Genomic DNA, 17,249 nt, shown 5'->3' on the forward strand with positions numbered 1-17,249 from the left:
AGTACGTACCCGGTGATACTAGTACCTGGTAATTCCAATACCTGGAGCCCACATGGTCACCAGGAGGACATACAAGCTCCATGCAAACAGCACCAGAGGTCAAGTTTGTACCCAGGTCTCTGGAACTATGAAGCAACAACTCTAACCATTGTGCCAACTATTGTGCATTTGGTATTTAATAATTTTGTGTGTATATATATATATAGGCTGATTAAGCATTCTTGTTTGTTTAAATAATTCATTACAGGTTAAGTGTATAACTGTGAATTGCAAATATCATCATGTTACCATGTGCATGCCTCGCTTAAAGAAAGCACCAAGTTAGACCCTCATTTTGGGATTCCATGTCTTCCTTTGAATTAGTTTAATGTTTTGAAGTTACAAAACACAACACCTGTATTCTCCTTTCTATATTATCTTTTAGATTTAACTTTCATATCCCAATTATGCTGTCCCGCTTGGTGATGTCACATACCCCATTACGGGTTAAAGATCCAGCAGGAATGGAAAACACTTTGGAGTCCAGTATTGCTATTAACTAATGGTATTTATTAGTAACTATGCAATACAGTAATATAACTGCAGATATATCAAACAGGTTAGCAATGATTATGTGTTGAAATATTTGAAAACCAAGCTTCAAGTCTAGGGGTAAATAGTCTTACAATGATGAGTAAAGTTCAGTTCAGTTCGTGGTATTTAGTTGAGTAGTGATAGAGAGAGAGGGAGAGATTTGAGTCTTCAGGTGAGCTGATGCCGTTGATCTTCCCGTTGTCCTCTGAAATCCTTTACAAGTCACCGACTGTGACCACAAAGGGGACTGTTCTTCTGTGGTGGAATTATCAACCCAGGCGAGGGTCAGACACGAGTAACTCCCCACTGGTCACACCCTTTTCGCACTGCAAGAGCCACTGATCGATCCGCCTGATCGATCCTCCAAAACCCACCTTTTCTGTGGGCTCAACAAAGCTCACTCAGTGTCCAAAACCATGTGTCTGTAGGTCTAACAGTTGACCTCCTATTTATCTCACCGTGCTGAACACCAACTGTCCATCAAGCAGCTCCTCCCTTCTCTCTCTGTAAGAATTAGGAAGCTGCTAGAGTCCTTGCAAAAGTGTAAACATGCTGCCAAAAAACCATAACACCATCTCAAAGCAGTCTTCGCCTCTCTCTCTCTCTTTTTAACAAGGTGTCTGTGTTGAACATCTCTCTCTCTTTTCAAAAGCACAGTTCGTAGGGGTAATTCAGGATCCCGTCACAGTGGCACAATAATATCAGCACCAGACTCTGGAGCGAAGGTTCTCGAGTTTGAATCCAAGTCGGGTTGAGCGTCAAGCTAGCAACCTGGCCTTGTAAAAACAAGAATAGCTTGCTACGGAAACACTATCATGATGGTGCCTCGATAACTCCACTGCCAAGTTAAGGGCAATTCTTCTTCTTCTTCCCAATTATGCTGCAAATTAAAGTCATTCCATTGACTCCCTTATCATTATTTTTGAAATCAAAATCAGGGTTGTCATTACCAATATTGTGATTGCCCTTCTTTCATACAATACAATTTTTGAGGCTTACTTTGTCCTTAGCCCTGCCCAGAATTCCCATGGCTTTGAAGCCATTTGTCCAACTACTTGTCTGAACAAGATACATCTGTTCCTTTCCTGTTTTATCCTAACTCAGACCTGGGCCATTAAGTTTCAGCATGCTTTACAGTTGACATTCCAGGATGAGGTAGACAAGACACATCTGTTTTCTTATCAGGCTACAGTTCTTTAATTGTAAGGGTGCCAGACCATGTTGCAATTCATCAGACTGTCCCTTTCATGGGATAGCATTTCCAAAAACATGTTGGTCAGCAGGGTGGTGTTGGGCTTACGCAAGTGTCTACCTATCTAAGGGAGTGTTGCCCCAGACCCCCAATTGAGAAACATGACATCTGGTCTTCAGCCACACCGTTAACCAACAGAGTGAGGCCAATACCTGCAGATACCAAAATATGGAGGTTCCAGTTTCTGACTGCCGTTACCTGGTGTTGTGTGTGGGGGTGATGTCAGTTCTTGGAGAAGCCCATACCTGAAACAGCCAGAAAGCACATAGTGTTCCCTTTCAGGGTATAATCAGTGCCTATTGATATCAAAAGTCAGTGATAGCTGATGATTCTGTTTTCTGGAGATGTCACTGTCTGGTAATATCAGTACACAGTGAATGACTAAAAACTAAAGATTAGCTTTATTCATATGCACGTGGAAACATACAGTGAAATGCATTGTTTGCGTTAATGACTGACACAATCCGAGGCTGTGCTGGGGGTAGTCAGCAAGTGTCACCATGTTCCCAGCACCAGCATAGCGTGCCCATATCTTACTAACCTACGAACCCATACACCTTTGACATGTGAGAGGGAACTGAAGTCCCCGGAGGAAACCCCATGCGGTCACGGGGAGAATGTACAGACAGCAACAGGAATTCGACATCAATTGGTGATCACTGGTGCTGCAAGGCATTGCATTAACTGCTACACTAGACTCTTAGCGGCCACTTTATTAGGTACACCAGTACACCTGCTCGTTATTGAAAATGTCTAATCAAAGTTCAAAGTACATTTATTATCAATGTATGTGTACATTATGCAACCTTGAGATTCGTCTCACAGGCAGCCTGTCAGGGTACTGAAGCAGGGACCCAATCGCAGACCGAGTACTGTACACACAGATATTTACTGAGCAGCAAATCCAGATGGGCAACAAAGTCAGCGTCAAAGTTCAGGTGGAGATCAAAAATTCCAGAGGAATCCAAAAACCAGAATCGGGAAATAGGCAGAGTTGATAGTCAGACGGATAGAATACAGATATGAATGCTGGAAAGGCTCAGGAAAATTCACTGGCACAATCTGGCAACAAACAGGTGAAGACACAGGACTGAAATACACTGAGCAGTAAACAAAGAGGCAGATGATAGGTGGAGCACAATGAGGCAGGTGTGGCAGCAAAACAGGTAATAATGAGAAGCAGGTGAGAGACACTTGTAATACAGGTGTCTCAGTAATACAGCGGTCGGAGTAGAGCAGGAGCAGGGACAGGAGCACATTGGGCATGAAAACAAACAAGAGCACATGGCAATACAAAACCACAGACTGACAGCTAAGGGGAAAACACACAAAATGACAAAGTTCAACTGGAGGTACTGACACAGCCACTAACACAGATGTCAATATCTAACAGTGCCAATGCCTGCTGATGCCAATAGCTACAAATGCTAATACTTGGAGATGCCCTGTTACAGGGGGGCACTGGGAGCGGACCCGTGCAAGACAGAGACACTGCAGTTCTAAGAATAGGATTAGGTTTGGCAAGAAAGCAAGGGGAGTCAGGAAGAAACGACGCTGGACATTGACACAGGCCCTGGACGAGACTAGGATTCAGGGCCTGGGCTAGGACTTGGGCTAGAAACACAGGACCCGGATGTGGAACTAGGAACAAGGAGCCTGGACTAGGAACTCAGAACTCCGGAACCAGAGCCTGGACAAGTACTCAGAACCTGGGTCTTGGTTGGGACTCAGAACCTGGGTCTAGGCTAGGACTCGGGACTAGGATCTTGGCAAGGACAGGACGTGAAACTCCTGCACAGGACGAGGCACATGGACAGGATGAGAACACGAAGCCTTGACTTGGACACGACAAGGTTCTTGGATGTGGCTTGGGCTGGGCGAGGGAACTCCAGGGTTGGGCGTGGCTCTTGAACTAGATTTGGCTCGGCTCTTGGACTCAGCTTAGTTAGGCACTTGGGTACAGGGCCAGGACCCCTCCTTGGAGCACAGGGCTAGGATGACTGTCAAAATAAACTGCCAAGGTAAACTGCTGAGGATTCAGATGGGGACAATCCAGCATAGGACGAGGAATCTCCAGCACTAGCTGGGCAGTATACTCCTGGGCTGGGCAAGGACACAAAGCTCAGACTTGGACTGGGCTGGAGCACAGCACCTGGACTTACACAGGAACACAGAGCCTTGGACTTGAGCACAGGAACAGGGAACACAGAGTCAGGACCCCTCCTTGGGAAGTACAGGACTTAGGGCCAGGGATCTAGATGGAGTCAGGACCCCTCCTTGGGAACAGGACCTAGGGCCAGGACTCTTCTTTGACACAGACACTAAACACAGGGACACAAAGAAACAGTTCCAAACTCAACAATAGATAGTTCCTTATCTTGGCGTGGCAAGGCTCCGGTCTCACTCCAGCATTTGAACTAGACAGCAATACAGATGAGGACGCAGGCGAGGTAGCAGGTGAAGGTTAGTGCCAAAGTAACTGTTGAGATAAACTGCCAAGGATTCAGATGAAGAGGAAGGGAACAGTCCAGCAGCCCAAAGCTCCATCCCAAGCTATTTATGTAGCCAGCCCAAAACTAGAATCAGGTGCCTCAAATAAGGAGCCCAACGGAACCTGGGGAAAACCAGAAAACCTGGAAAAAGGATTGATGGACCGGACCATGAACCGGAATGCGGACTTCACGGACCAGACCATGACATGCCTATGCCTGGTAAAACCAAGCTACATGATACCAACACCTGGAGATACCGATAGATTCATGCAGTCATAGAGTTATACAGCATGGACACTGACCCTTTGGCTCAGCTCATCCATTTTGACCAAGGTGCCTGACTATACTAGTCCCATTTGTCAGTGTTTGACTGATATTCCGCTAAATCCTTACATCCATGTACCTATCCAATATCTTTTAAACATTGTAATTGTATCCATCTCTACCTCATTCCATATACCCACCACTGTCTGTGTGGAAAACTTACCCCTCAGATCTCTTTTAAATATTTCCACTCTCACCTTAAACCTATGTGCTCTAGTTATACATTCGAATGCTGTTCATAGACTTCAGTTCAGCATTCAACACAATCATTCCTCAGAAACTGATTGGAAAGCTGAGCCTACTGGGCCTGAACACCTCCCTCTGTAACTGGATCCTAGACTTCCTGACTGGGAGACCTCAGTCAGTCCGGATTGGAAGCAGCAACTCCAAAACCATCACACTGAGCACGGGGGCTCCCCAGGGCTGTGTTCTCAGTCCACTGCTGTTCGCTCTGCTGACCCACGACTGTGCTGCAACACACAGCTCGAACCACATTATCAGGTTCGCCAATGACACGACTGTGGTGGGTCTCATCAGCAAGAACGATGAGTCAGCATAGAGAGAGGAGGTGCAGCGGCTAACGGACTGGTGCACAGCCAACAACCTGTCTCTGAATGTGAACAAAACAAAAGAGATGGTTGTTGACTTCAGGAGGACACGGAGCGACCACTCTCCGCTGAACATCGATGACTTCTCCATAGAGATCGTTAAGAGCACCAAATTTCTTGGTGTTCACCTGGCAGAGAATCTCACCTGGTCCCTCAACACCAGCTCCATAGCAAAGAAAGCCCAGCAGCGTCTCTACTTTCTGCGAAGGCTGAGAAATGTCCATCTCCCACCCCCCATCCTCACCACATTCTACAGAGGTTGTATTGAGAGCATCCTGAGCAGCTGCATCACAGCCTGGTTCGGAAATTGCACCATCTCGGATTGCAAGTCCCTGCAGCGGATAGTGAGGTCAGCTGAGAAGATCATCAGGGTCTCTCTTCCTGCCATTACAGACATTTACATCACACGTTGCATCCGCAAAGCAAACAGCATTGTGAAGGACCCCACGCACCCCTCATACAAACTCTTCTCCCTCCTGTCATCTGGCAAAAGACACCGAAGCATTCGGGCTCTCACAACCAGACTATGTAACAGTTTCTTCCCCCAAGCCATCAGACTCCTCAATACCCAGAACCTGGACTGACACCAACCTACTATACCCTCTACTGTGCCTATTGTCTTGTTTATTATTTATTGTAATGCCTGCACTGTTTTGTGCACTTTATGCAGTCCTGGGTAGGTTTGTAGTCTAGTGTAGTTTTTGTGTTGTTTTATGTAGTTCAGTGTAGTTTTTGTATTGTTTCATGTAGCACCATGGTCCTGAAAAACGTTGTCTTGTTTTTACTGTGTACTGTACCAGCAGTTATGGTCGAAATGACAATAAAAAGTGACTTGACTCCCCTACGCTGGGGAAAAGACTATGACCATCCATCTTATCTAGGCCACCCATGAATTTATCAACATCTATAAGGTCTTCCTCACATCAGCTGTGGCCAGACATTGTTCCCGACAGGAGAAAGGGGGACCTTCCTTGCTGACTCAGCATTCTGTGCACTGAACCGTGTGTAAAAGACATTCAGCCTATCAGGAAGAGAGGTGGCACTGTCATTGATGCACAAGGTGGACTTGCAGTCGATTATGGTCAAAGTCAAAGTCAAAGTAGATTTATTATCAAAGTAGACATATATCACCGTATACAGCCCTGAGATTCGTTTTCCTGCAGACATACTCAATAACTCCAAAACAGAATCAGTGAAAGGCCACACCAGCTTGGACATTCAACCCACATGCAAAAGAAAACAAATTGTGCAAATACAAAAAGAAGGAAATAATAATAATAAGTAAATAAGCAATAAATATCGAGAACATGAGGTGAAGTGTCCTTGAAAGTGAGTCCATAGGTTGTGAGTACAGTTCAGTGATGGGGCAAGTGAAGTTGAGTGAAGTTATTCCCTCTGGTTCAAGAGCCTGATGGTTGAGGGGTAATAACTGTTCCTGAACCCGGTGGTGTGGGTCCTGAGACTCCTGTACGTCCTTCCTGATGGCAGCAGCGAGGAGAGAGTATGTCCTGGCTGGTGGGGATCCCGAATGATGGGTGCTGCTTTCCTGTGACAGCTGTATCCACTACTTTTTGTAGGATTCCCTTCCACATGTGCCTCGTGTCTCTGGTGTCACAGAAATGGCTGTACAGTGGCATGCAAAAGTTTGGGCACCCCGGTCAAAATCTCTGTTACTGTGAATAGCTTAGCAAGTAAAAGATGAACTGATTTCCAAAAGGCATAAAGTTAAAGATGACACATTTCTTTAATATTTTAAGCAAGAAAATTTTTTTATTTCCATCTTTTACAGTTTCAAAATAACAAAAAAGGAAAAGGGCCCAAAGCAAAAGTTTGGGCACCCTGCATGGCAGTTCTCAGTAAAAGTTCTATTCAAAAGGTTTAAAGGAACATCTAAACAAGCCTGATGCATTTTGGAAACAAGTCCTGTGGACTGATGAAGTTAAAATAGAACTTTTTGGCCGCAATGAGCAAAGGTATGTTTGGAGAAAAAAGGGTGCAGAATTTCATGAAAAGAACCCCTCTCCAACTGTTAAGCACGGGGGTGGATCGATCATGCTTTGGGTTTGTGTTGCAGCCAGTGGCACAGGGAACATTTACTGGTAGAGGGAAGAATGAATGCAATTAAATACCAGTAAATTCTGGAAGCAAACATCACACCGACTGTAAAAAAGCCGAAGATGAAAAGAGCAAACAACAGGAATTCTGCAGATGCTGGAAAATCAAGCAACACATATCAAAGTTGCTGGTGAACGCAGCAGGCCAGGCAGCATCTCTAGGAAGAGGTACAGTCGACGTTTCAGGCCGCGACCCCCCATCAGGACTAACTAGTCCTGACCGGGGGGGGGGGGGGTCTCGGCCTGAAATGTCGACTGTACCTCTTCCTAGAGATGCTGCCTGGACTGCTGCGTTCACCAGCAACTTTGAAGATGAAAAGAGGATGGCTTCTACAACAGGATAATGAACCTAAACACAACTCAAAATCCACAGTGGACTACCTCAAGAGGCGCAAGCTGAAGGTTTTGCCATGGCCCTCACAGTCCCATGACCTAAACATCATCGAGAATCTGTGGATAGACCTCAAAAGAGCAGTGCATGCAAGACAGCCCAAGAATCTCACAGAACTTGAAGACTTTTGCAAGGAAGAATGGGCGAAAATCCCCCAAACAAGAATTGCAAGACTCTTAGCTGGCTACAGAAAGTGTTTACAAGCTGTGGAGTGTTACTAAGTACTGCCATGCAGGGTGCCCAAACTTTTGCTTTGGGCCCTTTTCCTTTTTTGTTATTTTGAAACTGTAAAAGATGGAAATAAAAATGTTTTCTTGCTTAAAATATTAAAGAAATGTGTCATCTTTAACTTTATGCCTTTTGGAAATCAGTTCATCTTTTACTCGCTTAGCTATTCACAGTAACAGAGATTTTGACCAGGGGTGCCTAAGTTTTTGCATGCTACTGTATATTGTCTGTGAATACTTCCTGTTTTGCCTTCCTTGTGGCGTGAGAAAGCGCAGCTTTTACTAACTTGAGAGCCGTCTTATCCCCCCGGTCTGAAAGCAGCACCCCGATCCCTCAGCTGTGCTTGGATTTCTGTTGTCAAACATGGCTTCTGATTTGCCCTCACATCGGTGTGTTTAATAACAACGATATCCTCAGTGCACTTCTCTATATAGCCAGCCACAGATCCCACATATTCATGGATGTTAATGTGATGGTCGTAGGCAGCCTCCTCCCTGAACGTGTTTCCAGAACAGTCCTATAATGCTGAGCTTGTTCCTTCTGGCCAGGTCTTTATCTCAATTCCAACTGGTCTGACAAGCTTACTCAGTGGTCATTATGTAGGAATTAGCATAACAGATAACTGATCGGAGAATCCGACGTAGGAATGAGGGGCAGCTTTGTATGCACCAGGGATATTGGTAGAAACCAAATCTAATGTTTTCTCACCTCTCGTAACAAAGTCAAGGTGCTGATAGAATTTAGGCAAGACTTTTTAAGTTAGCATGGTTGAAGTCGCCAGCAACAGTAAAGTCACAGTTTGGTGTGTGGTTTACAAGTCACTGATAACATCGTAGTCCTCACAGTGTGCTGCCCAGTATTAGCAGGGGTTAAACGTTATGGGGAGGGAAGGGAGGAAGGGGGGGATGTGTTCTAAATGAGGAGAAAATTCACAGGACTTGGGAGCCCTTGTGCTGGATTCCCCACATGTTAACTTGCAGGTTGAATTGCTGGTAAGGAAGGCAAATGCAATGTTGGTATTCATTTTGAGGGGATTAGAATAAAAGAGCAAGAATGTAATGCTGAGGCTTTATAAGGCATTGGCCAGACTGCATTTGGAGTATTGTGAGCAGTTTTGGGCCCCTTACCTATGAAAAGATGTACTGCCATTGGAGAGGGTCCAGAGTAACCTTTAGTTATAAGAAATAATCCAGAAATGAAATGGTCCATACTTGCTGAAGTTCAGAAGATCGAGGGGGAAATCTCACTGAAACCTATTGAATATTGAAAGGCCTATACAGAGTGGATGTGAAGAGGATTCTTTCCCATGGGGGGGGGAGTCTAGGACCAGAGGGAACAGCCTCAGACTAGAAAGACATCCATTTAGAACAGCGATGAGGAGGAATTTCTTTGGCCAGAAGATGATGAGTCTGTGGAATTCATTGCCACGGACAGCTGTGAAAGCCAATTCATTGAGTAGATTTTATATGGAGGTTGATGGGTGTCAAGGGTTACTAAGAGAAGGCAGGGAAAAGGGTTGAGAGGGATAATATTTCAGCCATGATGGAAAGGCGGAGCAGACTCAGTGGGCTGAATGGCCTAATTCTGCTCCCATGTCTTATGGTTTAATGTACGGCATGGCTCCTCCAACCTAGTGGCAGTACAGGAGGCTTTGGGCTGACATGTCAGAATGGGAATAGGAAGTCGAATTCAAATGGGTGGCCACTGGGAAATCCCGCTTTTTTAATGGATAAGCAAAGGTGTTTAACGAAGCTATTCTTCCACTCCATATCCGGTCTCACCGCTGCAGAGGAGGCCACACCAGGAGCACCAGATACAATATGATCCTGACAGACTTGTGTGTGTGGTGTCATCTCACCTGGAAGGGCTGTTTGGGACTCTGAATGGAGGTGAGGGAGGAGGTATAGGACGTCCCACTTGCAGGAGGGAGATCAGTGGGAAATGACGTGTGAACAAATGAGACAAGTAGAGACCGATCTCTGCAAAGATGAACAGTGGGAGGTGGGAAAGGAAATAGTATCCATTGTAGATGACAGAGTTGTGGAAAATAGAGCTTTGACCAGTGGTCAGTCTGGACATTGGAAGTCTGGAGAGGTGAGGACCTCAGTCAGGTCCACTACCCAAGGATAAATGGCAGGAGCAGTTCGCGGCAGCGTAATAGAGCTTTGCACAGCAGCCAATTGGCATTTGGGATTGATTAGTAAAAGCAAATTAAAGGAAGACAAGGGAAAGCACAGCAGGCTAGTCAGAGAGGTAACCGTAAGGCTTCAACTTTTTAAGGCTTCACTCAGAGAATGCAAAGGAAAGAAAAGCAAAAGTTGTTTTTCATTCTCTTCTTTACATCACCTCTCTGTGGTTGTGTCAAGAAAATAACCTCTCCCTCAATATCACAAAAGCAAAGGATCTGGTTGTGGACTACAGGAGGAATGGAGTCGGGCTAACCCCTATAGACATCAATGATCCTGAGTTTGAGAGGGAAAACAGCTTTAAGTTCCTCAGCATCCACACCACCGAGGATCTCACGTGATCTATACAGCACCTCTTTCACCTCAGACAGATAAGGAAGTTTGGTATGGGCCCCCAGATCCTAAGAACTTTCTACACGGGCACAATTGAGAGCATCCTGACTGGCTGCATCACTGTCTTTTATGGGAACTGTACTTCTCTCAATCGCAGGACTCCGCAGAGAGTGGTGTGGACAGCCCAGCGCATCTGTAGATGTGAACTTCCCATGATTCAGGACATTTACAAAGACAAGTGTGTAAAAAGGACTTGAAGGATCATTGGGGACCCAAGTCACCCCAACCACAAACTGTTCCAGCTGCTACCATCTGGGAAACAGTACTGCAGCATATGATAGGACAGCTTCTTCCAGCAGGCCATCAGACTGACTAACTCATGTTGGTTTGAGTGTATTTTTATGTTACATTGACTGCTCTATTTATTATAAATTATTATAAATTACTATGATTGCACATTGCATATTAGACGGAGATGTAACGTAAAGATTTTTACTCCTCATGTATGTGATGGATGTAAGAAATAAAGTCAATCCAATTCATCTGCTCAGCTAGGACAGTAGAGATGTGCAATGCTCCTCTTGCGGGATATGGGAAGGCAGGGAGATCACCAGTAGCCCTGACCACTACAACTGCGAGAAGTGCATCCAGCTGCAGCTTCTAACAAACCATGTCAAAGAGTTGGAGTTGGAACTGGATGAACTCCAGATCATTCTGGAGGCTGAAGGGGTGATAGATAGGACAGAGAGCGAGGTAGTTACACCCAGGGTGCAGGATACAGGAAACTGGGTGACAGTCAGGAAGGGGAAAGGGTTTAAGGAGCTAGTCAGCACACCCTTGTGGCCTTCTCCCTCAGCAACAGGTATACAACAGGTACACTTTGGATGCTGTGGGGGGATGATAGAGGAAAGTCACAGTGGTTGGGTCAATGGCACTGAGTCTGCTTCTGTGATTCAGAAGGGAAGGGAAAAGAAGAGGCACATTGTGGTGATAGGGGATTCATTACGGGAGGTTCTGTGGGCGAGAATGAGATTCCCAGATGGTTTGTTGCCTCCCGGGTGCCAGGGTCTGGGATATCTCAGACTGAGTCTTCAGCATTCTTAAGTGGGAGGGTGCACAGCAGAAGTCATGGTTCATGTCGATATCAATGACATGGGTAGGACTAGTGACGAGGTTCTGCATAGGGAGCTCAGGGAGTTAGGTGCTAAGTTAAAGGGCAGCACCTTCAGGGTTGTGAACTCAGGATTGCTACCCATGCCACGTGCTAGTGAGACGAGCACTAGGAAGATTATGCAGTTTAATACATGGCTAAGAAGTTGGTGTTGGAAGGAGGGCATAAGATTTTTGGATCATTGGGCTGTCTTCAGGGAAGGTGGGACCAGTACAGAAGGGACGGTTTGCATCTGAACTGGACAGGTCCAGTATCCTGGCAGGAAGGTTTGTTAATGCTGCACAGAGGGGTTTAAACTAGAGTTGCAGGGATATGGGAACCAGGGTGCCACAAACAGTTAGTGGAAAGGTTGTGCAGGCAGACATTGGTAAGACCTCAGACAAAGTCAGTAATCAAAAGGTTGAGCATGGTGCAACTAAATGAAATCATATCATTAGAAAGAGGTGACATAGGGTCGTAAGGTGTTGAATCATTGTGGATAGAGCTAAGGAACTGCAAGAGTAATAAGACCCTGATGGGAGTTGTATACAGACCCCCAAACAGTAGTAAGGATGTGGCCTACAAATTACAATGGGAGATAGAAAATGCATGCCAAAAGAGCAATATTATAACAGTCACAGGGGACTTCAATATGCAGGTAGATTGGGAAAACCAGGTTGGTGCTGGATTACAGGACAGGGAATTTCTAGAGTGCCTACGAAATGGCTTTTGAGAGCAGCTCATGCTTGAGCCCACTAGAGAACCAGCTATTCTGGATTGGGTGTTGTGCAACAAACCAGAATCGATGAGAGAATTTAAGGGGAAAGTGATCAGAGTATGATAGAATTCACCCTGGAATTTGAGAAGGAGAAGCTAAAGTCAGATGTATCAGTACACCTTTGTCTGAGATCTTATCAGTGGAGTAAAGGGAATTACAGAGGCATGAGAGAGGATTTGGACAGAATTGATTGGAAGAGAACACTTGTAGGGATGATGACAGAATAACAACGGCTGGAATTTCTGGAAGCAATTTGGAAGGCACAGGATATATACATTCCGAAGAGGAAGAATATTCTAAAGGGAAGATGACATAACTGTGGCTGACAAGAGAAGACAAAGCCAACATAAAAGCCAAAGAGAGGACATATAATAGAGTATAAATTAATGGGATGTTGGAGGATTAGGAAGCTTTTAAAAAACAACAGAAGGCAACTAAAAAAATCTTTAAGAAGGTAAAGATGGAATATAAACATAAGCTAGCTAGTAATATTAAAGAGGACACCAAACATTTCTTCTGATACATAAAGTGTAAAAGAGAGGTGACGGTGGATATTCAACCACTGGAAAACAATGCTGGAGAGATAGTAACGGTGGACAAGGAATTGGGCCAAATGGCCCAATTCTGCTCCTATATCTTACGGTCTAAAACGATGCGCTAGAAACAGAGGCTCATGAAATGGTACATTAGGATCGGGGAACCCTATCCTTATTATTACAGTGGGAGAATGGGGTGAGGGCAGATGGAGGAGATGCCGCGAAAAGCAGCATTGATGGTGGTGGAATGGACACCCTCTTGCCTGAAAAAGGAGAACATCTCAGCTGATCTAGAATGGAAGGCCTTATCCTGAAAACAAACACATTTTTTTCTTACACTGTTTACAAATCATATTACCATGATGGCGATACTAATTAATTAGCTCAGGTTTTACAAAGCACTTTGTGTCCCTACTAAAGTTCAATTTTGAGCTTGAACCTATGCTTCCTGCACGCAGTCACTGCCTAGGCCAAAGGAATATTTCAGGTTTAGTTTTTCTCATCTTGCCCATCTCGTGTCTCCTTCAGTCTGTGAAGATTTTTTCCAGTCACTGTTTAGAACTTAACAACTCAGCTTCAGCACCACCTCCAGGGCTCTCATTGCCCATACAATCACTAAAATACTGTATTCAACAACCCAGCCAATATTTCCTCCAGTTAAACAAAGAGAAAACTGAGATAATTAATTTCAGTGCGAAAAAAAACAATTACAAGTCAGTGCTCGCTTAGGATCCCTGTTGTTACAGACAATTTAAACCAAGCCAGAAACCTTGGTGTTGTGATGGACTCAGACTTAAATTTTAACTGCCAATTAAAGACAGTTACGAAGTCAGCCGTCTTAAAAATATGGCTAGAGTTAAAGGGCTTATGTCTCAGCAAGATCTAGAAAAACTTGTCCATGTATTTATTTTTAGTAGGCTTGACTACTGTAAGGGCGTTTTCACAGGTCTCTGTAAAAAATCCCTCAGACAGCTGCAGCTCATTCAGAATGCCACTGCTAGAGTCCTCACTGAGACCTAAAAAGTAGACACATCACTCCAGTTCTCAGATCACCACACTGGCTTCCGGTACATCAGAGGATTGTCTTTAAAACATTGCCACTGCTTTATAAAGCACTGAATGATCTAGGGCCAAAATACATCTCCAAATTCCTGCTGCATTATGAACCTGGGCTCTCAGGTCATCTGGGGAGGGTCTGCTTACTGTCCCCAGGGTCAAAACTAAACATGGTGAAGCAGCTTTTAGTTACTATGCCCCACATATCTAGAATTACCTTCCAGAGGATCTGAAATCTGCCCCAACTTTAAGCCCTTTTAAATCGGGGCTTAAGGCTTGTCTTTTTGCTGTAGCTTTTAATTAGAATCTCCTGCACTTTAACATCTATTTATCATATCTATTTTTTGTGTGATTTTATTCTCTTGTATATTGTCTGAAATTTGATGTTTGATTTATATATTTTGTTCTGTGTAAAGCACTTTGAGCTGCCTTGTGCTTGAAAAGTGCTGTCCAAATATACTTGCCTGCTTGCTTGCTTGTAGGAGCATGAGGTCGGGGCTGATGTGTAATCCAGTTTCATCGTGAGGAGCCAGCTATGTAATTGAGAATTAGTTTATTATTGTCAAATGTACTGACCTCATGTGAAAGCCTTTTGTTTGGTGCCACCCGTACAGATCATTCCATATATGAGTGCATTGAGGCAGTGCATATGGAAAGGAAAACCAGGATGCAGGACACAATATTACAGTTACAGAGAAAGTACAGCTTAGGTAGTCACTAAAGTGCAAGGGCCATGGCAAGGAAGACAGAGAAATTAAGAGAAATTTACATTTGAGCCAGTCAACCCAATGTTTTATATTCTTCTGCATTTTTTCTCTTTCACTCCTCAGGTCTGCCCTTGGGATCGAGGATGACTCACATTCACCCTGGTACCGTCAGAGGAAACCATGGTCCTCAGTAGCAAGTTAGCAGGAGGCCTTTCTCTCATGAACGTTGAGCATACGGCCCTTTCTCTTGTAAGCTTCAATGACAGTATCAATGATGGCTTGGACCAGGAATGTATCCAAATGCCAGCGTCACCTTCAGCCTGTAGCTGGGGGACCTTGGTTCTGGAGTGAAGTTGCTGCAGATTAAGCAGCATTCCATTTGAACCACTCCTGCAGGACACTTATTGGGAGTGATAATCCAATATTGCAGAAAGACAGATTAAGAAAAGTGTTGGGGCAAAGATGTAACCTTGTTCACACCAGTGTCATGGAAGCAGATGACACAAAAACAGGGCTTACAGTCCACCTTGTCCTTGCTGACGGTGATGCTTAGCCACACTAATCCCTTTCCCCCTCTAAGTTCTTTATCCCTCTACTCCCTTCCTGTTCGTGTGCTAGGCCAAATACCCTTTAAATGTGGTAATTGTATCTGTATCTACTACCTCTTCTGCTCGCATGTTCCCAATGTTCACCACCCTCAAATCTTACTTTAAATTGCCTCAAATCTCTTTTTAACTTTTCCACTCTTACCACAGTTTGTAACCTTTTATTGTAGAATGCCCTGCCTGTGGATAAAAGACTCCGACTATCTAACCTGTCAATGTCTCTCATGTGGTCAACCTCCATTTGGTCACTTGTCAGACTCCTACGTTCCACTGTGAATAAGCTCGGCCTGTCCAATCTCTCCTTATAATGTTCCGCGTAACGTCCTGGTAACTTTCCTGCACTCACTTTATAGTCACTGCATTCCACTTGTACAGCAGCTTGGCAACCCAAGTTGTACACAATACTCTACGTGCAGCCTAACCAATATTTCATACAGCTGTAACAAGACATCCCAACCTTTATAGTCAATGCCTCGTACTATGAATGCAAGAATACTAAAAATATTTTTCAACTTCCGAGTCACTTGTGTCATCACTTTCAGGGAGCTCTGAACTTGCACCCCAAGGTCCCTCTGTACATCGATGCTCCTCAGGTCCCTGCCATTTACTCTGTCTGTCTCACCAGAATTTGACCTCCCAATGTGCATTACCTCAAACATGTCTGAATTAAATTTCATCTACCGCCACTCCACTCAACTTTACAGTTGATCAATGTTCTTCAGTATCCTTGAATAACCTTGTTTGCTGTCTGTACCCCAGACCACAGTCACTGACATTCTCATCCAACTTGGAGGGGCGGAGCAAAGTCAGGATGGCGCTAAACAGCAACTCCTTTGTTTGCATCTTCAGAAACAGCTCTATTTCACCCAGAGAGTGGTGAATCTGTGGAATTCTCTGCCACAGCAAACTGTTGAGGCCAGTTCATTAGCTATGTTTAAAAGGAAGTTAGATATGGCCCTTGTGGCTACAGGGGTCAGGGGGTATGGAGGGAAGGCTGGGTTCTGAGTTGGATGATCAGCCATGATCATAATAAATGGCGGTGCAGGCTCGAAGGGCCGAATGGCCTACTCCTGCACCTATTTTCTATGTTTCTATGTTTCTATCCTTAATATCCCTTTTTTTCCATTTTCGAGGTTCTTTTGAAGACCCTGACCTGGAGTTACACGCTGACTTTGGTTCTTTGCAGGAATGGGACCCACTCTCAGGGCTACGTTTTGACATCCCAAGGACGCAGCCTGGAAGACTAGTGCGCCTTCAGGGTTCCGGATTTTCATGGCTCTGGGGACGTGCTGATTCTAGGCTGGTGCCCCTGACTGAAGCATCACAGGAGAACACAGAACATCAGGAGCAGAGGGTTAGCTGCTGTGGGTTGTGTGTCTGGAGATCTGCCTCTTCCTGGGGCCAAATCACTGGACGCAGAGCTCGGAAAGAGCGACAAACTTTTAACATCATAAATCAGCAAGTGGTTTGTTATGTCTCCCCTTTTGCTGTGAAATGGGGACACCTTTTTTTCCCTTATTAGGGAGAGAGAGAGAGCCTGTGGTATGTCGAATAACCGGTGAACGAGTGGTCTTTGAGGTACTGCAAGTCTGTGTCTTTATTAATGTTGCTGCATGCTTTAGTGCTCGGTGGAGGGCACTGGTGCTTTTTTGCTGGTGGGGGGATTCATTGCCTTGCTGCTGCTTATGAATGGGAGAGGGAGTGGGGGGGGCTTTGGGGTTCTGACGTTTAACTGTCATTCATCCTTTGGGGCACTCCTCTGTTTTCATGGATGCTTGTGAAGAAAGTGAATTTCAGGATGTATATCCTATACATTTCTCTGACATTAAATGTACCTATTGAACATATTGAAGTCATCGACATAAATTACAGTTAATGAAGGTTCCAGCACTGATCTCTCTGGTAAACTACTGGTT

At 44.8% G+C, this 17,249-nt stretch overlaps 1 long non-coding RNA gene across 1 annotated transcript; it reads left to right on the forward strand.

Annotated features, from left to right (window-relative positions):
* Positions 1-500: 500 nt before the first annotated feature.
* On the forward strand, positions 501-16,558 carry LOC134344968 (uncharacterized). Its single transcript, XR_010017575.1, has 3 exons — positions 501-544; positions 14,852-14,977; positions 16,467-16,558. It is a non-coding gene; the product is annotated as an uncharacterized LOC134344968 (long non-coding RNA).
* The last annotated feature ends 691 nt before the right edge of the window (positions 16,559-17,249 follow it).

Source organism: Mobula hypostoma, chromosome 4 (assembly GCF_963921235.1).
Source record: "Mobula hypostoma chromosome 4, sMobHyp1.1, whole genome shotgun sequence".
In the NCBI taxonomy this organism is placed as follows: domain Eukaryota; kingdom Metazoa; phylum Chordata; class Chondrichthyes; order Myliobatiformes; family Myliobatidae; genus Mobula; species Mobula hypostoma.